The following is a 24,472-nucleotide window of genomic DNA, read 5'->3' as shown; positions in this document are numbered from 1 at the left end:
AAAAAGCTTAGACATCAATGTATGAGGTGCCGAGTTCGAGCCCTGTTGACATCATTGTAATTTCCTCCTTCGTATAGGAGTTTAATATTTATAAAAAAAAAAAAACACACACACACAGTAGGTGTGGTAATAGGTGAAATGTAATAATTTAATTATCATAACTACACCTAAAAACTGCCGTAAAACAATATGCCTGCTGACATTTAAAAGTGCCAGCAAATGTGATATGTGATTACATTGATTAATACAATTGAAAATTACAAACAACCACCTATAGATTTTTACAATTACATTTTGCCTCTGCAAATTTCATAATTTACATTTTTCATCTGTAAATAGCATAATTTATAGGTTGCTCCTTCAAATATATAAAAATTATTTTATTCTTCAAATATTTTAACTTTCTTCCTTTAAATAAATATAATTGCATTTTCATTTCCAAAATACTATTATTAATCACGTATAATAAAGTTAACTAGTTTACAAAATTAACAATTAAGTTTAACATTAAAAATACCTTGAAATATACAAACTATCAAATCAATATTTTACATAATACTAATACTAATATAATAAATTCGAACTCACACAATACTAAAATACGAAGTGTAAAAAATCCTACAAAACTCCATTGGAAGATCGCTTAACCTCACTACTCTAAATAAAGCCTCCAGTCACATATTCTTCCAAATATTTGACCATTATGATAGTCCAGGCAGCTTAATTTCCCTGCATCCAACACAATTAAATTGAAATATAAACAAAACCATGCAAAGGAAATAGGGCAATATGTTGACATGGGACTCCTTGGTGTTACCTGTTGAAACCAACTACACATTGGTATGAAGCACATCAAACAATTGCAAGCGGAATAGAGGAACATCGAGCTCATCTGCAGTCGGTCTTAAGCCATCTACTTTATGCAGCACATCACAAGAAAATAGTGAAGCACATGCAAACACTAAATTAAATTTGCATTATTGGAAAAAACAAAACAAAACAGAGAGTCATTTACTGTGTAGAAGCAGCTAAATAGTTGTACACTCTCATGGCCATTTGGCAACAACATATGCATAATCCAACCCAGAAACTGAAATTATATAACAACGAGTTAAATTCTATTGAAACATAATTAGATGGATAAGAAAAGATCATTTAAAAGCCTCATGGAGATAGAAACCACAAACCTCACAACAATAACTTCAATGTATAGAGATGTGCAAGTTGCCAGCACACAAGATCATGGAACAAAATGGTGAAATAAATTTTCAATAAGAAGTTGAAGCTACCAATATTTTCCCTAATGGTTTTCCTATGCAAACCAAACCTACTATCCCAATTTGTACTCGCCATTAGAGCTGCAGATGCAAGTGGACTCCACATCGTGAGGCCGATACCATAGTTCTTAGACAGTGGAAAAAACTCAGTATTGGCATGGAGAATAAACAGACCACAATTCCTTATACAAAGTCCCCAACATAGTACTATAGAACGTGTAAAATATAGTCAAAGAACATAACTGGATAACGGGTTGCTTGAACTTACGAACCAAGTCGTACATGGTAATCCAAATGAAAACAACTAAAGTCCAGAGAAATTTGTTATAGAACCTCCTACATAACAAAATAAGGCAATTAAATTACCTATAGCCAAATGTTAGACGAAAAAAACATAAAAATAATTATTGCTTCTGAGGAACAATTCATATAAAATCTTTAAACAACCTACTGCCATTGGGACAACAATTATCTATAGAGTAATCATTTGTCAAGGCTTTTACCAAGCCAAAACCTTCCAAGTTCAGTAAATTAATAAGCTCTATACCAATGTATGACATTGTAATTGAATAGCAACAAAGAAAACCAGTCATATGCTCTTTACGAGAATTGAAATTTCAGTTTTGGTAGAGAGAATCTGAAGAGAAACCGTAGTAAATCAACACCATTAAATAAGAGATGAGATCTTTAATCATGTTACAAAAATTGAACCTGAAAGCCAACGAAAGCCGCTAATACTGAGAATTCTATTCTCCGGAAAGTTAAAGGTAATCCTCTGCAACGAAATTATGATCTAAAGAGAAATCAATCTCCCGATGAAATTGGGATTTCGTGGGAAAGGAAACTACGATTATTGGTGGAGGATTTTGAACCGAGGGAGTTGTAAATTTTGGGGGTGGATTTGAAGCGTAGGGTTGGGCGTGAATTTGAGGGGAGGGGGAAATGAAATTTTGTTTTGGGTAAAATTAGCGGTTAAATAAATTTAGGTACTACTCCAGAATTTAATATTTATTAATAGGATTAATTATTATAGGTTGAAGTGTGGTTTAATGTGGCTCACTATGACAATTGCTTGGAATGCAACATTAGTATGTGAAATAAACACAACATTAGTATGTGAAAATTCAGGGTATAGTTTGATCTTTAATGGCATTGTTTTGAAAATGCCACGAACATGGTGTAGTAATAGGCTATTATTCTAGTAGTCCCAAGTAGGCGAATCTGATCCGTCTGACCATCGGACCAGCACATGCTCTCGGGGCTTATCGTTGTGCCAAAGGACCCGTTTATCCAACACTCTTATCGGGTAAACCAATGGCCTGATCCATACCTGTTGCCGACTCACCACCTTCTACAAACGGACGAAGAAGACCCACGTGGAAGACACTTGTCCAATCCGCTCGATTATCTCGAATGGGCCATAATATCTGCGCGCCAGCTTAGCCGATAAGGGCCTGGCCACCGAATGTTGCCTGTAAGGTTGTAACTTTAACAAAACCTCGTCACCCACCTTGAACTCGACATCGCGTCGATGTTTATTTGCGGAATCACGCATCCTCTGCTGGGCTCGCTCCAAATTCCGACGAAGTTCCACTAGTAACTCTCCTCGTTGGCGGATTAGCTCTGCCGCAGACGGCGGTGTTGCAGCCGAAGGCGGCGCAAACACCAAACTCGGCGGTTCTCGTCCATGGAGTGCCTTGAACGGAGACATTCCCAATCCTGCGTGGTGAAAGCTGTTGAGAGCCAATTCTGCCCATGGTAAAAAATTCACCCACTTAGACGGACGATCCGCCGTAAATGCTCGTAGATACTGCTTGAGGCCCCTATTCCGCACCTCTGTCTGCCCATCTGACTAGGGATGATATGCAGTCGAAAAATTCAGCTTTGTACCGCTCAAACGCATTATATCTTCCCATACTTTATTCAAAAATACCGGATCCCGGTCCGAGACAAGCTTCTTGGGAAAACCGTGATGACGCACCACTGTGCTAACGAATAAATAAGCCACCCTTAAGGCATCAAAACGGGGCGGAAGTGCGGCAAAGTATGCATATTTGGATAGCCTATCCACCACCACCATTATTGTCGTATAACCCCGCGATTGCGGAAGGCCTGTAATAAAATCCATCGATACCTCTTCCCAAACCTGCGAAGGGATCGACAAAAGTTGCAGCAAGCCTGCGGGTTTCTGAGTAGAATATTTGGTCGTTTGACAAACCACATAAGCCTCGACAAACCGGCGTACCTCCTTTTTCATTTTTGGCTAGTAGAACTCTGCAGATATACGTCGAAGGGTGCGTTCAAAACCCGGATATCCAGCTGACTGAGAACTATGATATTCGTCCAAGATAGGCGCCCTTGCTAGTGAACGCGATCCAACGAAAATTCTCCGCTTGTAGTAAACCAAGCCATCGATCCAAGTGAGGTGTGGTGGAACGCGACCCTCCTTAATCTCCTTTGTGATCTCCCTCATCTCGGGGGACGACGCCGTTTCGTTGCGCAAAAGCTCTAGTAAGTGGGGAATGGGATGCGCGGCCCCTAACAGAAGATCACATAGGTGCTCCGGACTATCCGAGTTAGAATCGTCAGACGCCGGACCTGCGTCGCGCGCCTGCTCCTCGCGGCGGGACAATGCATCTGCCGCCTTATTGGAAGAGCCCTTCTTATACTCGATAGAGAATTTGTACCCCATAAGTTTCCAAACGTATAACTGCTGATCTGGTGTCTGCACCCCCTGTTGGAGCAATTTCTTTAAACTCTTCTGGTCGCTCCGAATAACAAACTCGCGACCCAAAAGGTAATGGCACCACTTCTGGACCGCCTCCACGATTGCATATAATTCTTTGTGATATGTGGACGCGACCCGGCGACGAGGACCCAACTTCTTACTGAAATAAAGCTTTCAATGATCCTTCACCGATCAAATGACCGAAGTACTCTACTATAGTGTTGCAGAAGGAGCATTTTGATAGTTTCACAAAGAAGCTGTGGCGTTGCGAAACCCCTAACACTGCCGCCAGGTGCTCCCCGTGAGTCTTCGCAGACGGGCTATAGACCAAGATATCATCGAAGAAGACGATGACAAATCGTCGGAGCATCGGACGGAAAATCTCGTTCATCGCTGCCTGGAACGTTGAAGGAACATTCGTCAATCAGAACGGCATTACTAGGAAGTCAAAGTGTCTATCGTGGGTGCGAAAAGCTGTTTTGAATATATCCTCGTCATGCATCCTGATTTGATGATAGCCAGAACGCTGATCCAATTTAGTGAACACTCGAGCCTTTCCTAACTCATCAAATAACCCGTCAGCCGTTGGGATAGGGAAGTGATCCGGGATGGTAACATTGTTTAACGCTCAGTAATCAATATAGAAACGGAATGTACCATCCTTTTTGCGGATGAGGAGGACCGGCGACGAAAATGGACTGCTGCTCCGTCGAATTATCCCCTAGTCGAACATTTCGCGGACCTGCCGTTCAATCTCCGTTTTCTGAAAATATGGATAACGGTAAGATCGGACATTGACGGGATTGGTACCCGGCAATAGGTGCACACCGTGGTCAAATGGCCGCTTGGGCGGCATGCCTTCGGGCACGCTGAACACCGGCCGGTACTTCTCTAACGCTGCTGCCACACTCGGCGGGAGGTTGGGCGAAAAGTCCTCATGCGCCGAGGCCGTAGACTGTTGCTGTTCTGGCTGGAGGAGCAGAAATTTCATAAAATTCCAGCGTATCTCGTGCTGGAATCAGAGATAGCAACGATTGTAGAGAGATTCGCCCTGGTGGCGGAAGGATCCCTTTCAAAACAATTGCCTTGCCCGCTTGCTTGAATTCCAATGTTTTGCTTGCGATGTCTGCAGTGGTCTTTCCTAGAGATTCCAACCAATCCATTCCTAGTATGATGTCCGGGCCATGAATAGGCAAGATATAGAGGTCTACCGTGAAAACCGTGCCTTGGATCACCAATTTCGTCTATCTTGCGACATGGGTGCAAAGGAGCGCTGCCCCGTTGCCAACGAGGACTCGAAATGGCCAGATTGGTGATAGTGGAAGGTGTAAAGCTTCGACAACCTGTGGTGCAGAAAGTCCCGGTCGCTTCTTGTGTTACGGTGGCCGGCGTTAACGCACAGCGGCCAAAGCGGTCCCGGCGCCCTGTCGTAGGGTCGGCGGAAGATCAATTTCAGGCTGTGCGCGAGGTTCTTCTCATCGGGCAGCGTGAGAACAAAGGTTTGAAGATCAATCACCATAAGTTTGGGCAAATAATATTTTCACTCATAATTGTGAAGTATGAACAAAAGCCCTATTTATATACTAAGGACCATAGGGTTGATTCGACCTAATCCTATTCATTTCGGGAAAGAATCAACAAAGAAAATCCGAAACGGAGCTTATAACTATGCTCGTCACTTTATGCAAAATAAATAATAAAATACTAATATTCAAAAAGAAAATAAAAGGAAATGAAAGAAAATAACCTAAACTAATTGAACATCTAACTCTACTTGGTGACGAAGTCGCCAAGCTTCTCCCGGGGACGTGCATTCCTCTTCGGCTTTGATGTTGCGATCGAAGTTTGTCTTGCTGCCTTCTGATCTTCGATTAGCACCTTCCTTGTTCCCTCACTCCGCTCAGCTGGTGTTGTTGGTGGCGGTTGCGGGACCGTATCACTCTATCCCTCAATTAAGAAAATCAAGTTTGAGTGTAGAACTCCCTACCTTGTAGGCCCAACACTTCTCTAATATCGTGATCATTTTTCATAAAATAACTACAAATACTGTATAGTTCTAACTTTTAAGTTTTTCTATATTTCAACCTACTTCACTCGCTCTTAGCTACTCCATTAATTAACAATCAACAAGCTAAACAGTTGGGTATTTGTGGCTGATCCTGGAGCCCAACTAATGAAAGGCCCACATGTGTTTGAGCCCAAAATGAGTAGGCCCAAGGCAGCAGCTCAAGCGTCTATTTTGAGTGAGCTCAACACCTCAGCTCATTCTATTACACAGCAAACTGCCGATCTCTTTTTCCCCCCTTTTTGTATCTAGCTAAGATTTGAGGAGTTAGAGAGAGTGAGTGATTTTACACTTTACAATTCATGTTAGTTAGCTAAGTGAGTTTTCGCAGTCGAGCGGAGATCTTCGATTGAGTAGCTAGCTTGAGAGATTGTGATTGTTGTAATCGTTTTTGGTTTGTGTTCACAATAAACGCTTCAGCTTTGTCCGTGGATGTAGATCTGTTGTGGATCGAACCACGTAATTCTTGGGTTGTTCATCTATTGCTAATTGCAACATCTGCATCATCAAATTGGTGTCGTCTGTGGGAAAAGGATGACGACGCCAAGAATTGAAGCTGAAAAGTTCACGGGGCACAACGATTTCGGATTGTGGCGAATCAAGATGAAGGCCTTGTTAATCCAACAAGGGTTAGCTGATGCGATCAAGTCCAAGACGCCGGTGGCTGAAGCCGATGAAGATGCGAAGGTCACGGCTAAGAGAGAGGAGATGTTTGAAAAGGCACACAATGCTATCGTTCTTTGTCTCGGAGATAAAGTCCTCCGAGATGTTGCGAAGGAGACTACGGTGGCTGGTGTTTGGTCGAGATTGGAAAACCTCTACATGACAAAGTCCCTTGCTAACCGCCTCTACATAAAGCAACGACTATATTCGTATAGGTTTGTCGAAGCGAAGGCGGTTGGAGAACAACTCGATGAATTCAACAAGGCCATCGACGACCTCGAGAATATAGATGTAAATCTTGATGATGAGGATAAGGCCATTCTCTTGTTGAATGCTCTTCCGAAGTCATACTGTTAGTATGCCTTGAATTTGTATAGGATTAGGTTTCCTAGTTGGGATAGGATTATGTTTCCTAGGCCCAGTCTGTCTAATGTGTGTCTATATATATGGGAGTAGAGCATATAAATCTGTATCTGAAAACCGCAGTCATAATACAATTTGTTCTCCGTTTTTGCTCGTGGACGTAGCCAACACAACGTTGGTGAACAACGTAAATTCTGTGTCTATTTACGTTCTTTTGTTTCTCAATTCACAATTGCCCTATTTGTCATAACACATACGACCATTTGAAGGATGCAATGTTTTATGGAAGGGAGAAGGCCATTACACTTGATGAAGTCCAGTGTGTTTTGAAAGCGAAGGAACTGCAGAAAGCATCTTCGTCGGGGGCAGATCAAGCTTCAGAATCCCTTGTTGTGAAAAAGTTTAAGCCCAAGAAGCATTCTAAGGGTAAAGAAAATCAAGGAAACAAGTCTCAGAATGCGAATCAGAAGCCGAGTGATCCATTTGATGATGCAGATGTTGCAATTAGCAATAGATGAACAACCCAAGAATTACGTGGTTCGATCCACAACAGATCTACATCCACGGACAAAGATGAAGCGTTTATTGTGAACACAATCCAAAAACGATTACAACAATCACAATCTCTCAAGCTAGCTACTCAATCGAAGATCTCCGCTCGACTATGAAAACTCACTTAGCTAACTAACATGAATTGTAAAGTGTAAAATCACTCACTCTCTCTAACTCCTCAAATCTTAGCTAGATACAAAAAGGGGGGAAAAAAGAGATCGGCAGTTTGCTGTGTAACAGAATGAGCTGAGGTGTTGAGCTCACTCTAAACATACGCTTAAGCTGCTGCCTTGGGCCTACTCATTTTGGGCTCAAACACATGTGGGCCTTTCATTAGTTGGGCTCCAGGATCAGCCACAAATACCCAACAAACTCCACCTTGGCTGTATCCAACAAAACAACTCCACCTTCATCTAAGTTTCCTCATCTTCGAGCAGTCACATTAACTAAGTCCAAGCAATGCTCGAACTTAGCACTTGGCAGAGCCTTAGTCAGCATATCAGCTGCGTTCTCAGAGGTGTGAACCATTTTCACTGCCACTACCCCTTTGCCAATCTCATTCCTTACAAAATGTAACTTGATATCAATGTGCTTACTCCTTTCATGAAAAGCTTGGTGCTTAGCTAGGCTAATGGCATTGTTGCTATCACAAAGTATTGTAACTGGTTCTTGAACAACCCCAAAGTCATTGAGTATCCCCTTTAACCATTTTACTTCCTTAACTGCCTTTGCCAATGAGATATATTCTTCTTCAGTCGTGGAAAAAGCAACCACTGACTAAAGATTGGACTTCCAACTAATGGCAGTCCCATATAGCTTGAATATGTATACAGACTGAGACTTTCTATTATCAATGTTGGCTGCATAATCCGAATCACAATAGCCAATGAGCACATACTCATCCTTCTGAGTGCCAAACAACAGCCCAAGATCTTGTGTGCCCACTAGATATTTCAGAATCCACTTCAATGCTTGCAAATGCTCACTGCCCGGGTCAGCCATAAATCTGCTTGTTAAACTGATAGCATGTGATAAATCAGGCCTTGTACACAGCATCATGTACATTATGCTTCCTACTACTTTTTTAATAGGGGACCTTAGACATCTGCTTCCTTTCCATCTCAGATGCAGGCTTCTGACTGATGGAGAGCTTGAAATGTTGGCTTGTTGGTGTTAACAATTTTCTGGAATCAATCATCTGAAATTTGGTCAACATCTTCTTGATATAGCTATGCTGCATTAACCATAGCTTCTTGGCATTCCTATCCCTGACAATGTCCATGCCATGCCAAGTATTCTCTTGGCATTGCCTAAGTCCTTCATTTCAAAAGCTTTCTCCAAATCCTCTCTCACCTTGCTTATCTCAGCCTACTCGGTCCTGCCACAAGCATATCATCCACATAAAGCAGTAAATAGGCAACTGCTGCGTTCCCTATATACCTTATGTATACACAGTTATCATAAGCAGATTTTATAAACCCCATCTTCTCCATCTGCTTATCAAAAGCCAAGTACCACTGTCTGCTACTTTGCTTGAGGCCCTAGATACTTCTTTTCAAACAGCAGACTTTCCCCTCATTACCTAGCTTTACAGAGCCTTGTGGTTGCTCCATGTAAATTGTCTCCTCTAACTCTCCATGTAGAAATGTTGTCTTGACATCCAACTGTTGGAGTTCCCAATTCCTTCGCAGCTACAATTGCTAGCAATATCCTGATTGAGCTATATTTCACAACAGGAGAAAAAACTTCAGTGTAATCAATCCCCTCCTCTTGTGTGAAACCCCTTGCAACCAATCTAGCCTTGAACCTCACACTATCATTTTCAGAAGCCTCCACCTTTTTCTTGTAAATCCATTTGCAAGAGATTAGTCTTTGCTGAATTTGTGACCTGTGAACAAGAACCCAAGTCTTGTTTTTCAACAAAGAATCTATTTCTTCATTCATGGCCTTTATCCATTTCTCCTTATCTCTACTCCCAATGGCCTCTTTGTATGTGATCGGCTCTGATATCTCCAATTCTTCAGCAACACAAAGTGCATAATAGACAAAATCAGCATCTCTGTACCTAGCTGGTGGTCTGAGGTCTCTTCTTATTCAATCTCTGGCCAACAAGTAATTGTCAAGATTAAATGGATCCTGACTTGATTCAACAGGCTCAGTAGGCTCTACTTGTTCTTCATCTGAGGAAAAAGTCTCATCCACCTGAGTAGCATCCTTATTGTTACTCTGATTATGAGGTTGGAGCTACTCCAAATTAACATCTGTGTGAGGTGGAGCTTCTGATACTCTATTATGTTCAGTAGATCTATAAGGCATCACTGATTCATCAAATATCACATCCCTACTGAGAATAATCTTCCGGTTCCCAACCTCTATGCACCATAATCGATAGCCCTTGACCCCATCTTGGTATCCAAAGAAAACACACCTCAAGGCCCTAGGCTCAAGTTTCCCTTGCCTTATGTAAGCAAAGGTTCTGCAGCCAAAAATCCTAAGCTTTTGGTATCCACCAAGGCTTCCATACCACCTGTTATCTGGTGTGTCACTACCAATGGCTGAGCTTGGACACTTATTGGTATGTTTTTTTGCAGTAGAGACAGCTTCTGCCCAGAAACTCTTAGGTACACCAGATGTGATAATCATACACCTCACCCTTTCAAGTAAGGTTCTATTCATTCGCTCTGCAACTTCGTTTTGTTGTGGATTTCCTGGTGAGGTTCTATGCCTCTTAATGCCCTTCAATTTGCAGAAAAGATCAAATTCCTTTGATAAGAATTCTAGCCCGTTCTCAGACATTTGAGACCATGCCCTTTTTCAACTTCAACTGCCTTACACCATGTTTTGAACTTATCAAAAGTATCTGACTTCTCTTTCAGGATCCATGCCCAGACCTTTCCTGCTGAAATCATCCACAATGCTCAAGAAATACCTCCGTCCACCAGTTGATTTCTCTGAACTAGGACCCAATAAGTCACTGTGACAATAATCCAATGGTTTACTGGAGTTGTGTTTTCCTGGGCCATAGGGTAATTTCTTCCCCTTTCCAAGCAGACAAGTTTCACACATTTTTACTGTTTCTTGCTGATTACAGCTGAAGAGCCCCTTTGTTAATCAGTTCCTTCAGCCCCTTTTCACCAACATGTCCAAGCCTCTTATGCCATAAAGCCAAACTCTCATCCACAGCAGCACAAGAACTACCAACGATTACCTCAGCTTGCAGATAGTACAGCCTATTCCTCCTAGATGCAGTCATAGTAGTAGAATTTCCCAAAAGAACTTTCATACACCCCTCATAACAAGTTAAAGAATACCCCTTTAACTCTAACATACCAAGAGATATAAGATTTCTTTTAATGCTAGGTATGTATTTAACACCAGTCAACAGTTTAACAGAGCCATCATTCATTTTAAAACGAATGTTTCCTATTCTTTTGATAGAACATACCTCATTGTTGCATAGCAACATTGATCCTTCTGCAGCAATGAGCCCCTCGAACCAGTTTTTGTGAGAGCATATATGAAAAGAACATTCACTGTCCATGATCCAAGATTTTGTAATCTGCTTCTCTGTTACATTCATCACATGCGCTGCCTCCAACTCAGTGCACAATCAGCCGTGTTCTGATCAAGATTGCCTTCAGCCTGCTTTCTTTTCCAAGCAAAGCAGTTTTTCTTGAGGTGGCCTGGCTTTTGACACCAATGACACTTCCTGATCTGCCCCCGACGTAGATGCTTTCTACATAAACCAAGCTAGTAAATGTTCTTTTTAGTTTTACACAAACACTTCAATATTTCACCTTTCAACATGTTTCAGAATTTTGCAGATTATTGCACTACCTTTGAAAGTCATTTCGATTGACTCAAAAGTCAAAAATAACGAAACCAGTGGAAAATGAAAGTTATGGAAGTCTAGTTTATAGAGACCAATTTTAAACATGAAACTGCTGTTTAGGATTTATGACCATTTTCCCTCAATCTGCCAGAATAGGCAGTATCTTTAGAAAAATTATAACAAATTCATTTCATTAGATGGAAGCTGAATTTTGGTGAGAAGGCATAAGACACCTAGAGCTATATTCCATAAAAAATACGACATGAAAAGGAGTTCATTTAGTCTGATAAATTGGTCTCACAACATGCTGCCAGAACATGGCATGCTTGACTATTTCACAACCTCATTCTAAACTGAAAATCTTATTATCTTTAAAGTACTTTTAGACAACAACAGCCAAAACAAAATTCACCATTTTAATTCAAGATGTGATCATTTTAATTTTCTTCACAACTTCATATCATAAACTCTTATAAGCAAATCCAATATAGATATAAACAATTAGTTCAGAAAAAATCCTGCTATTAATTTATCAACATGAAATTCAAGAACTTGAAGTACAAAGCAAATGAATTATACAAACTTCAATTATTCAGTGAGGGATGATCACATTTGTTAAATTTCTAAGCTAGAAGCACAATATACTAGTATTAACTACCTTTCTTTGCCACTTTCATCTTCAACCTAATTTGACCCATTTTATAATGTTATTATCCAATCTATCCATGCTTCATTACTTAGAAAAAACTTAAAATTAATTATGTCTCCATTGGCCAAGATATTCGACAAAAATGAAAACAGAAAAAACTATGTTAAGTGCATTCCATTCCATTCCAAAAGCATGATTATTCTCCATAATTTATAAAAATGAAGGAAAGGCTAGTTAATAGTAATCAATCAAGTCAATTAAGAAGCAAGCACAACTTCCGAAATTCAAACCTAGAAAAATTGGGCAGATTTACGTTCTTCAATATTCTCCAACCCAAAATGAAAAATCATCAAACTAGGTATCAATACTATGGAGAAAGATTAGCTTAATTACGAGAGAGAGAGAGAGAAATCTAACCTCTATTGTTAGAGTTTGTGGTGGTCTGGTGGATTTGGAGTTCGAAATAGATGAAGGTTGAGAGGAATGTAGAGGCGGAGGCGTAGGAGTTAGCCGTTACTTACCCAATCATATATGGGGTGGCAAAATGGGTAGCGGGTAATGGGTAATTCCCATCTCGACCCGCTACCCGCCCGGTATCGGGTACCTATTACCCGACGAAAACGGGAAACGGAGCACAGTCGGGTAGTGTGTTTTAGAGTTTTGCGGGTATCAGGTATACCCATTATTCGCGCGGGTATACCCGTTAGTCCCGATAATACCCGTTATTATTAGTATTAGTCATATATCATCTCTTAATACTCCCTTTGTTCCATATTAATAGAAGCATTCAAATAGTTAAAGTGGAGAAAAAAAAAGTAAATAGTTAAATAATAATAGCCATATACGCACTCATTTTGAAAAATAAAAAAATAAATAGTTAGAATGGAGAAAAAAATAAAGCAAGAGAGATAATAATGTAGAGAAGAGTATTTATATTATTATTTTTCTAAAATGAATGTAGAAAATGAAATGCCTCTATTAAGACAGAACAATGAGAGTACTTTATATAATCTAAGAGTTCTTTTGAAACATTTTTATATTCCAACAAACATACAATTGAAAACTCACCGGAACTAGCTATAGAATGTCCCCTCACTTTTATTCTCAATCTATTTAATGTTTATCATCGATATTAATAAAGCAAATCAGGGAACATTGACGGTTATTATGGTTTTCAAATTTTTTATTAGGATTTCGGGTCGGGTACGAGATACCCGACATGGGTATCGGGTAATCCCGGTATGTCGTGGGGCGGGTATTGGGACAATGGCTAAAATCGGGTACGGGAACCTGACTTGTCGGATGCGGGTACCTGTGGGTAACCCATTTCGCCACCCCTAATATATACGACGGGCTCGTTTAACTTCAAATCTAATTTCTAGTACTCCCTTACTTCATCCCAAGATGAGCTACAACGCTTGTTTTTTCACTTGTTGATTCACTTGGATTTTACATGATTTTAGAGGGTAGTTTTACTTGGTTTTGATAATATATTATGTACTTTGAGATATGGTTATAGATACTTCTCTATTATGTTGGTATTTTGACCATTTTGTGAAGAATGTGTAGAAAAATGTACAAAATATGTGGATGTGCAGCTGCTCAATGTTCGAGACAGCTTTTCTGGAGATTTTGAAGTCCGATTCGCATGTAATGCATACCATTCTCTTCTTATTCGAAAGAGCTTCGCGTGGATATCTTAAACATCTCAATCGGAGTTCGGTCAAAGAAGTTATGGCCATTTTACCAAGACTGCGCAGAGCAGTGACATAGCTGGCGACCCGCCAGGTTCGCATGCAAACGAACCTGGCGACCCGCCAACAAAAGACGAAAAAAACGCCGTAAGCAGCTGGCGACTCGCCAGCTTCGACGCACACCCAACCTGGCGACCCGCCAGCTTCGTCGGACAGCTTATTTCGGGCCCAAAGTCAACCCTAGGTATATATATGCCTAGGAAACGCCTCCAAACATCAACTTACACGCCTTCAACCCCAAAAATACTACTTTTTCACCTAGGAAGAAGAAAAGAACGAGCAGAGGACGAATATTCATCGCAAGATTGAAGACGAGACCTCCAATCCGCCCAATCTAATTCTAGGAGTTTCTACTTTTAGTTTTATTCTTGTTCAAACCATGTTTTTGAATATTTCTTTGACTTTTGTGATGAACATGAGTAGCTAAATCCTTCGTAGATTTCTATGGGGGAGATACAATGATTCTTATGTTTAATTGATTTCCTTTTTCTATGTCTTGGCTCTTGTGGTTATTTTGATTTCTTCTGTACTTATACATTTATTTGACTGATCACCTTATAAATGCATGTGGGTTTTACTACAAGAACTGAGAAGTGAGTAGTTTAATTTGAAAGAGAAGAAATTGACGTCTTTGCCTATATAATCGAGAGATTTGAGCCTTTGAATGAAGCTAAGTACCTTAGGAGCTATTAGGAGTTGTTGCCTTAGTTCTAGGAAGGAGACTTCGGTTCTAGGTAGCAATCTACAAATTATATGCTTTGAGAAAAGATATAGTATTACCTTAGTGCTAGCTTAATAACCCTTGAGACCCTTTGTTGGCATAGTTAGGAAATTAGTTGAGCATAGGATAATTGTTATCGATCCCATAGGATTCTATCATTCTCATCCTTGATCTACATCCGTTTTCTTATTTGCTCTTAGTTCTATAGTTGTTTTTAATTGTTTTTACCTTGCTTTTAAGTAGATTTAGAAAACCCAAACTTTCCGATTCATCTAGATAGTAGTTGAGGTTGGTTCGTGGTAATTAGGTTGACACTCATTGTCTCTGTGGATACGATACTCTTTGCTTACTATTTGCTACATTAGTCCCGTACACTTGCGGGTATACTTGTGTTAAAAATAAGTTGAGTCACTTGTTTTGCGAAAATATCTCCCTCTGTCTTAATTAAGGTGGTGTTCGATTTTCAAGATAAAATAATACAAGATACAATCTAGGATTTAATTGTGAGATTATTTTAGTCATAGGGGGTTAGCTATGACTAATTATCCCATGATTATCCATCTAAGATTGATTTATGAGGTTGAATCTCATGAACCAAACATACTACAAATTTGATCTCGTATACAATCTTGCAAACCGAACACCCCCTAAGTTGAGTCGTAATCTTTTTTGGATATCACAACTAAGTTGAGTACTACTATAAAATAATTATATGAAGAGAGAATAAAATAAGATAGATAACACAATATTCTCTCTCTTACTTTGTCTGTACTTTAATTATTTTATACTCTCTTTGTTCCAAGGTAGTTGAGTTGTACTCTCTCTGTTCCATATTAGTGGAGTCATTTTGCTATTTTGGTACTTCCTTCGTCCCCTCATAATTGAGGCAAAATTTTTCGGCATGGAGTTTAAGAATATCTCATTAATATCCATCCATTAATATATAAAGTACTTCATCTGTCCCTTATAATTTGTTACCATTTGACCTGAAACAAATTATAGGAAATGTAATAAAAAGTGAGTTAAAAAAAGTTAGTGATATGTGGGTTCTACGTTTATATATTAGTTTCATAATAAAATGTGAGTGAATATAAATTAGTTTTATAATAAAATATGAATGAGAATAAGTTAGTGGAATATGAAGTTTATTACTAAAAATGGTAAAAATGAAAGGTAAGTTAGGGACATACGAAAATGAAAATAAACGTAAATTTTCAGGGACTGGAGAGTAGTAAAATATCTGGCAAATTTTATGAAATACTCCCTCCGTCCCAATAAATATGAAACGTTTGCTTTTCGGCACATGATTTTATGTAGTGTTGTTTTGTGAGTTAAAGAAGAGAGAGTAAAGTAAGAGAGAGAGAAAAGTAGAAATAAAGTTATTTCTATTTTAAGAAATGTTTCATTTTTAATGGGACAAACCAAAAAGGAAAACGTTTCATTTCTAGTGGGATGAAGGGAGTATATATTTGGGTATAAGTTGATCGGGCTTGGCTATGGAGCAAGAATTGGGCTTACACCGACCCTAAATTAACTTTGTTGACAGGCCGATAGACATAAAAGGAAGTTGGTTCCTAACATATTCAATATACAGCATGTATCGATATTTCATTAAAGAAATAAATCGTACAAACTCTCTCAACTCAAGTTGAACCACTATTATAGTAGGAGAGAGTTGAACCACTATTACAGTAGGAGAGACTAAGTGAGTTGAATATTTTAATTGAAGTGAAAAAAAAGTGGTTGGGTGGTATTAATTAGAGAGAGAAGATTACTAAAAATATAAACGTGTTATCTTATTTGGGACAAACTAAAAAAGAAAGTGTGTCATTTTAACTGGGACGAAGGGAGTACCACTTATGTTACTTGTTTATTTAGCTTAAAACAAGCATAACTAGGACTTTTTTTATTGCTCCTAATATGTAAAAAGGATATGAATGTGATGCTGGATATTTTAGTGTAATTGGATTAACTTGATTGATCAATATTGTTATAATGATACATCATTTAAGTATGGAGGTGTGAAGTGCACGCTTATTTGAATTCATTATGATGTTAGGGGCGAAGCCCCTAAACAGATGAACGGGGGTCCGGGGGCAGCGCCCCCGGGTAGCGGGGTCCAAGGGGCAGAGCCCTTGGCTGGGGTCAGCTTGGAAATATTTTATTTCCAACGAAATTGTTTTATAAGAAATTCATCCGAAAATGTAATTTCTTAAAATCAAAGGACTAATTTGCAATTTCGAAAACTTTGAAAATCAGTTAAATTCGGTTAAGAATTTAACAGATGCAACTTTTCGAAATTAACAGCTGCAACTCTTCATCTTTATTAAGAACTGATCAGTTCTTTGGTTCGTATTACTCTCAAATATATATATGATATTTCTGTATTCTCTGAATTTTATCCGATCAAATAGTTTGGTTGAACCACCGAAATTGATTTGATCTGAAAGTGATTTATCACGACTTTCAGATAGATTATCCGTTTTTCTGTTCTGTATATTGAATCTCCTATTGACAAAATAATTGGTTTAAGCTAAGTTGTGATTCTCTTTTATAAGTGGAACTTTTACCGTTCATAGTCTTTATTGGTGAAATCTTTGGCCATTGGTTTAAGCTATGTTGTCATTCTCTTTTATGTGTGGAACTTTAATATATCATGTCTAAAATCTTTGGCTGTCGTTGTAGTTGTAATACGTACTCCTATTAGAGACATTTGATTACACTTAATGCTTATTTGCCTGTTGAAAAGAATTCTAATTTACACATCCGTGTTCTTTTTTTTCGTCGCCATTTGCTAAAGTAAGGAGATGGAAAAACGGCATGTTATCTATATTGAGCCTATGATCTTAATAATGTTTATTTAATGGATGCTTACCTTGTTCCCTGATCCACATAAAGCTCACCGTTTAGTTTTAGAGAAAACGCATAAAGTTACAGAGAGTGGGGGACAACTTATTAAAGTAAAGGGACAAAGAGAGAGCACTATTCGTAATTATCAACTCCGCCGGAAATGACAATCGGACTTCTTACAGTATACTTGCCGGTCTCCTCGATCCACGTCAGCGACCCATGTCTGGCCCCCGTCGCAATATCTCCCGTATACCGAATGCTCAACGAATAGCTCTGCTTCTCATATTTCTTCTTGAAAACCAGAGTCCTCCGCGACACCGTCACCGTTGTATTCTCCGGTATCTCCAGTTTCATTCTATACGTGGCCGCGCCAGTCCCAACATTCGTCAAAGTCCGCTTGAACCTTTTGGTCAACGTCACTCCTCTCTGGTCAAAGTTGAATAGCGCTATGAATGAAGGGTAGTTCAGATCCGGCGACGGCCTCGAGCAATTGTAGCTCGACCTTATGATCCCCCGAATCTGCTCGCGAGTGAAGTTCATCGAGCAGACTAGGTCAGCAAGATCTTGCGGCGTGTGGTCATAGACAAGACCTGGATCAAGCGCCCGGTTCGGGTCTACATGACCCGACCCAATCCCCAGTGGGGAAGCAACTCTGTAAGTGTAGTAGCTCTGGTCCTTGATGGGCTGTTTGGTTGCATCGAGATGATTAGCAGTTGTCATCATCGCCGACTGTATAGCTGCCGGACTCCACTCTGGGTGCGCGGCCTTTAAAAGGGCCGCGACTCCAGAGATGTGAGGAGCGGCCATCGATGTGCCGGACACTAGAGCATAATCCATTGACAGGAAGATATTGTTTCCAACTTGTGGACCAGGGCCGATAGGACTGTACGCGCCTAGAATTAGCACTCCCGGCGCCATAATGTCGGGCTTGAGGATCTCCTGGTAGGTCTTGGAGGGGCCTCTGGATGAGCCACCTGATAGGGCTGGAGCTACCGTGCCCCGTGGAAGATTTGGCCCGATTATTGTTTGCTGGAAATCTATGGTTGCAGTTGGTGAAGCACTGGTGGTTGCATACTCGATCAATTCTACTGCTTGTCCTGAGTTGATCACGGTCCCCGGGAAAGGATAGTCTGTTAAACGGAGTCTTATGGAATCTTCTGCAATTATGACAGCTGCTCTAGCGTTGGAATTGATCAGATTTCGCATTACAGCATCGAAATTTACAGGTCCGTCTTCGTCTGTAATGTTGCAGATGACGATTCGGCTTAGAAACTCAAACGACTGTGATATTAGTTCACTTGAGTCGCAGGGAAGGACAGTCTCGTTGTAGATGAGAGGCAAGTTGATGACAGAGGCCCTTAGCGGAAACATGGTAAATCCGGTGATGGTTTTGCCGTTTCCGAGTGTGATCGTCCCTGCAAACCATCGGTCAATGACCCCAGATGCCACCACTATCTCCCAAGGGATCCCGTCTCTAATTGTGGCGGTCAAAGGGCCTCTGTTTCCCCCGGATTTACAAACCACGATCCCCTTTTCCCTGGCACCAAAGGTAGCTGTTGCGATTGGATTGTCAAACAGAGTGGCTGCTTCGTATCCTAAGGATATGGATATTATATGGACACCATCTGCGACGGCCTGGTCGATGCAGGCTAATGTGTCGGCATCATTGCTCCCGGTCTTGTATGCTGCAATCCTAGCTCTTGGGGCAACTCCCCTTGCAGTTCCGGGGGCGTATCCGAAGAAGGAAACGTTCTTCACAAAATTCCCGGCAGCTATGGACGCGACGTTGGTGCCGTGGCCACTGGTGTCCCTAGGCGAAATAAGGAAATCCTCTGGATATTCCACTCGAGATGCTGCATCGAAAAATCTGGCTCCGATGAGTTTCTTGTTGCACACTGAAGAATTGAAATCTGGGCCTTGTTGGCAGATTCCCTTCCACCCGGGAGGGATTTCGGTCATCCCGTCATCGTTGAAGCTCGGGCTCTCTGGCCAAATGCCGCTGTCGATGATGCCGATGATCACATCCTTTCCGTAGTTTGAAGCAGGCCAGAGTCCGGTGGCGGTGTTGAGGCCGATGAAATCGACGGAATGTGTAGTGTCAAAAGTGACAGCTTTGCTTACGGAGGCGGAAACAAACCCTTTGGACTTCTTTAAAGCCTGCAATTCGTCTGTCGACAATACAGCGCTAAATCCATGGAAGGCGTGGTCGTAGGTGTAGATGAGCTTCGCCTCTGCTGAAGTGGCAGATTTGAGAAGGGAAGAATACCAGTAATGGTGAGTGGAGAAGGCCTTGGGCATGGAGGGTTTATCCATGTGGATAATGTAGGTGGATTTTTTCGATGAAGCATGATTGGTCCATAGAAGAAATGAGAAGAGAATTAAACAAAATGAGAGAGGAAACTGCATTTTTCGGATTGGTGCTCTAACATATGAAATACATGAACTATATATAGATTATTAATTTAGTATCTTATCCACATTGTATATCAATATTAAATTATTTGTTAATATTAAATCCTTGGCCCAATTTCACTTTACCGAAGACAGGGCATTTAATGTGGTAGACCTCCTTCCCACCTTATAAATCTCTTTCTATGTCATTGATCCACAGTTAATATAGCTCTAGGGACGGGCCAAAAAATAAACGTTGTTAGAAACTTCAATGTAAATTATTCTACTACTCTCTCGATCCATTAACAATTATCCACTTTAGTTTCAGACACATTTTAAGAAATATAAAGAAAAATAAATTTAAAAGTTAATTGAATATAAGCCACACTTTTATATATTACTAGTTTTATAATAAAATAAGAGAGAAATGAGTTAGTAAAATGGGGAGCATACTTATTATTTACAGTAAAAAGTGAAAGTGGACAATTAATTAGTGATGGATGGAAATAAAAAAAGTGAACAATTAATAGGAGACGAAAGGAGTAGTATTTAATAGTACATATTTTATATGAAAAATATCATAGTATAAAAAATAACAATCAAAATTATAAAAAATGCATAAAATGTTACTCCATCTGTCCCACAAGAATATACACTTTTTCCTTTTAATCCATCCCACAATAATACTTTAACTACTTTTTCTCTTACTTTATCAATTTTGCATTAAAATCCGTGCGAACGCAAAGTTCATATTTTTTAGGGATGAAGGGAGTAATACATAAAACTTTTATTTTATTGATTCAACAATTGGTTACTTAAAGAAGATGAACAACCACTTTAGTATAGTACTCTATTTGTCCGTGTTACTTGCACTTTTCTATTTTGGTTCGTCCCAAATTACTTACTATATTTCTTCTTTAAGTAAGAATTAAACCATTTATTTAATATATTAGAATTGATTAAGTGTTTCATTATTACGTGATATCTCATTATATTTAAAATACTAATTTAATTACACTAAAAAATTAATTCTGAATTATGACAAATGAAAAGTGCGAGTAAGTGCGAGTAACATGAGATGGAGGGTTTTTTTTATGAATCGTTCCATCTTCTATTAATACTAACTCAATTTTATTAACAATTTAAACGTTTGGAGGGTAAGTTTATTTTTCATCATGTCATTGAAATACATAAGAAAAATCTCCAACACAAGAAATTACTATAAAAATGAGTTTTGCGATAATGAATTCGAAAAGAAAAGAATAAATAAGAAAAAGAATTGAACTTAATTGATTAATTGGTTGCTGCCGAAAAAGAAAAACTTACTACTACGTTATTAACCCTCTCAACTTAAAACATAAAATTGTATCTTAGAGTAGAATAAAAAAATATTCCCCTACTTGAGTGATTTCTCTTTTCACTTGTTTTAAAAAATATAATATTCCCCCTTTCATATAATAGAAGTCATACTTTTCTTTTTAATTTATTCCACAATAGATGTCAGATTTCTTTTTTAGAAATAATTTTCCCTCTCATATTATTAATATACGGTATTATTTTCTTTCTCTATATAACACACAAAACAATATCGCCTAAAATCTCGTCATTAGCCAGGTACTGTGACATCTATTATGAGACGGATGGAATAATACATATGCAAAGTGAAGAGAGAATAAAGTAAGATAGAATGCAAGGAGAATGTCTCACTTTTTTTTTTTAGTTTATCACACAAAAGATGTCATATTTTCTTTATAGAATTTCTTTTTTCTCACCTTCATACATAAAAACATACTATAGTATTTTCGCTCTTTAATTAATACACAAAATACACATATAAAAGGATAATACTTGGGTTGGGTCTCAATGACATAGCTTTGGAAGGTGGGAGTTTGGTCCGCCCCTTAAATTACTTTATCTTCATGTACTTTTATGATTGGTTTCTCTCGATCTTTCTATTATCATGGCTTTTGTTGAAAAGTCTTAATATGTAAATACTTATTTACTTCATTTCAAGGAAGACGATATATTTTTTAGGCTACATAAAATTTCATGTAACTTTATTTGTTAAGTAAACAGAATAAAGTTAGAAAAGAGGAATAAAATATAAATAAATATATCATTTTGATTGAGACAAACCAAATAGGAAAATGCGTCATCTTTAATGAGACAGAAGTAACTAACAAAGGCAGTAATATTTTAAAGTAGAATATTCGATCTTAGATTATTTGTCTGTTGTTTATTTCTAGTATACAATCATTTTATCCGGATTGATAGAATTACACATAGATAGAGTGAATGATGGACTTGCATTTTAATTTTCTCGCACTATTACATTAGTATTCACATTTCAGGTAACATAGAGGTTCAACATAGAATGTTGAGTGGATAACGAACTGCACACCAACTGCTTGGTAAACTTAGAGAGGATAATAGGTGTGAATTATTCAAGACAAACTCACGCACACACCTTGTTCGAACGAATGACTCATAAAGCACAACTGACTATAAAGGGAAATGGCGCCTCTTGCAATGTCCTTGGCCAAAGCCAATTCAAACTACACTTGAAAACATCCTTCACCTCTTCCTCTGGAACTCAAGGGTATTTAAACTATAAATCTAAAAACTCATTGCAACTAAAATAAATAGTAGCTTCAACAAATTAAAATTAACTACTAAAAGATAAGAATTCTACTCAATCTTGTTCAGCTTCAGCTCTGAGTCTCGATTGCCCAAAGTCTTGGTCCACGTTTGTAGACCTCAAATCCGTGATCATTATGATGGGTGAACATCAAAAATACCACTTGTCATTTTGCAACATTATTCCGCCTTAAAAGCTAATAGCAGATAGGTAGATTTGGAATTAAAAGCGGGCAATTCGGCAAAGTGAAATGGAGCCAAGGATTTAATATAAACAAATAATTTCACATTGATGTACAATGTGGAAAAGATAGTAGAATAATCTATAATGTAATAAACAATAACATTTACTCAATTAAGAAAATCGAGTTCGAGTGTAGAACTTCCTACCTTGTATGCCTAACACTTCTCTAATATCGTGATCATGTCAGATTGTTACTTCTGAATTTTTCTTTCCTCGGCTACTAAATCGAGGCAAGATAACCTGGAACAAATACTGTATAGTTCTAACATTAAGTTTTTCTATATTTTAAACCTACTTCACTCGCTCTTAGCTATTAATTAATAATCAACAAGCCAAACCAAGCTAGTAAATGTGCTTTTAGTTATACAAAAAACACTTTAACATTTCACCTTTCAACATGTTTCAGAATTTTGCAGAAAATTGCACTACCTTTGAAAATCATTTCTATTGACTCAAAAGGCGAAAATAACGAAACCAGTGGCAAATGAAAGTTATGTTTATAGAGATCAATTATAAATATGAAACTCCTAGCTGTTTAGGATTTATGACCATTTTTCCTCAATCTGCCAGAATAGGCAGTATCTTTAAAAAATTATAACAAATTCATTTCATTAGATGGAAGCTGAGTTTGGTGAGAAGGCGTAAGACACCTAGAGCTATATTCCATAAAAATATGACCTGACAAGGAGTTCATTTAGTCTGATAAATTGGTCTCACAACATGCTGCAAGAACATGGCATGCTTTATTGAATAATCAGATATTGAACATTGGAGAAGATTGTTTATTCACTGAATTGTGTTTATTTGATACATTGTAGATTGGTATTTATAGGGCAAGAGATATAAATGTACATATTGACTAGAATATTGGGACTCTACATTATAAATGATATATCCTCTTTCCAATGGGTTGGAACTTCATACTTTCTCTTCCCCACATTCTTGGATACTTCAAGTTGTCTTTCCAACACTCCCCCTCAAGTTAAGTAATGGGATTCCCGATACTTAACTTGCCAAGTATAACCGAGAAATCTCTTGTGCCAACTGTCTTAGTCAATATGTTTGCAAGTTGATCTTTGGATCGAACAAAAGGGAATTCAACGATTCCTGCCTCATTTTTTCCTTGATGAAGTGTTTGTCAACTTCAACATATTTTTTTCGATCATGTTGAACTGGATTTTCTGATATACTAATGGCAGCTTTGTTATCACAAAAAAGCTGACATGTTTTATGTGAAAATAACCCCAATTCTTCCATTAGTCTTCGTAAACATAAGAGTTCTGGCAATCCATTTCTAATACCTCTAAATTGTGCTTCTGCGCTTGAGAGTGCCACAACTTTCCGTTTCTTACTTTTCCAGGTGACCAAATTTCCCCCAAAGAATGTAGGTCATGTTTGGTTGTCAGGATTTTGTCTGAGAAAGTAATTTGATTCCTTAAATTTTGAATTCATGTGTTTGTTTTGGTTTTTAATCAAACTGGGAAAGCAATCAAAATCCGAGAACAAGGAAAGTTAGTACAACTTTCTAGGATTCTAAATCCTAACTATTTTCAGGTATTCTTTTTCCTAGTTTTAGGATTTTTGCATATTTAATGTAATATAATATAGTTCTACTATTATTATTATTATTATTATTATTATTATTATTATTTTGCTAAAAATGGAAATAGGTCACTTATAGTGGGACACTCTAAAAAGGAATACAAGTCACTTATCTTGGGACAGAGGGAGTAGTACTTAATTTCA

General features: G+C 38.6%; 1 long non-coding RNA gene and 1 pseudogene across 3 annotated transcripts; both read right to left on the bottom strand.

Annotated features, from left to right (window-relative positions):
* Positions 1–479: 479 nt before the first annotated feature.
* Positions 480–2,228, bottom strand: LOC125192686 (uncharacterized). Of its 3 annotated transcripts, none has more exons than XR_007171453.2 (4): positions 1,989–2,228; positions 1,016–1,613; positions 818–913; positions 480–729 (listed from the first exon to the last, which is right to left on the bottom strand). It is a non-coding gene; the product is annotated as an uncharacterized LOC125192686 (long non-coding RNA). The 3 variants fall into 3 exon arrangements; XR_007171454.2 differs by having other exon boundaries at positions 818–1,090; positions 1,188–1,613; XR_007171452.2 differs by having other exon boundaries at positions 818–1,613.
* Positions 2,229–17,488: 15,260 nt separating this feature from the next.
* On the bottom strand, positions 17,489–19,897 carry LOC125192379 (subtilisin-like protease SBT3 pseudogene; annotated as a pseudogene).
* Positions 19,898–24,472: the final 4,575 nt, after the last annotated feature.

The sequence above is a fragment of the Salvia hispanica genome, chromosome 4 (genome assembly GCF_029641045.1).
Source record: "Salvia hispanica isolate PSC_SH4W2 chromosome 4, Shi_PSC_v1, whole genome shotgun sequence".
NCBI lineage: Eukaryota > Viridiplantae > Streptophyta > Magnoliopsida > Lamiales > Lamiaceae > Salvia > Salvia hispanica.
The sequence above is the reverse complement of the archived record's forward strand: the minus strand, read 5'-3'. Positions and strand labels throughout refer to the sequence as shown.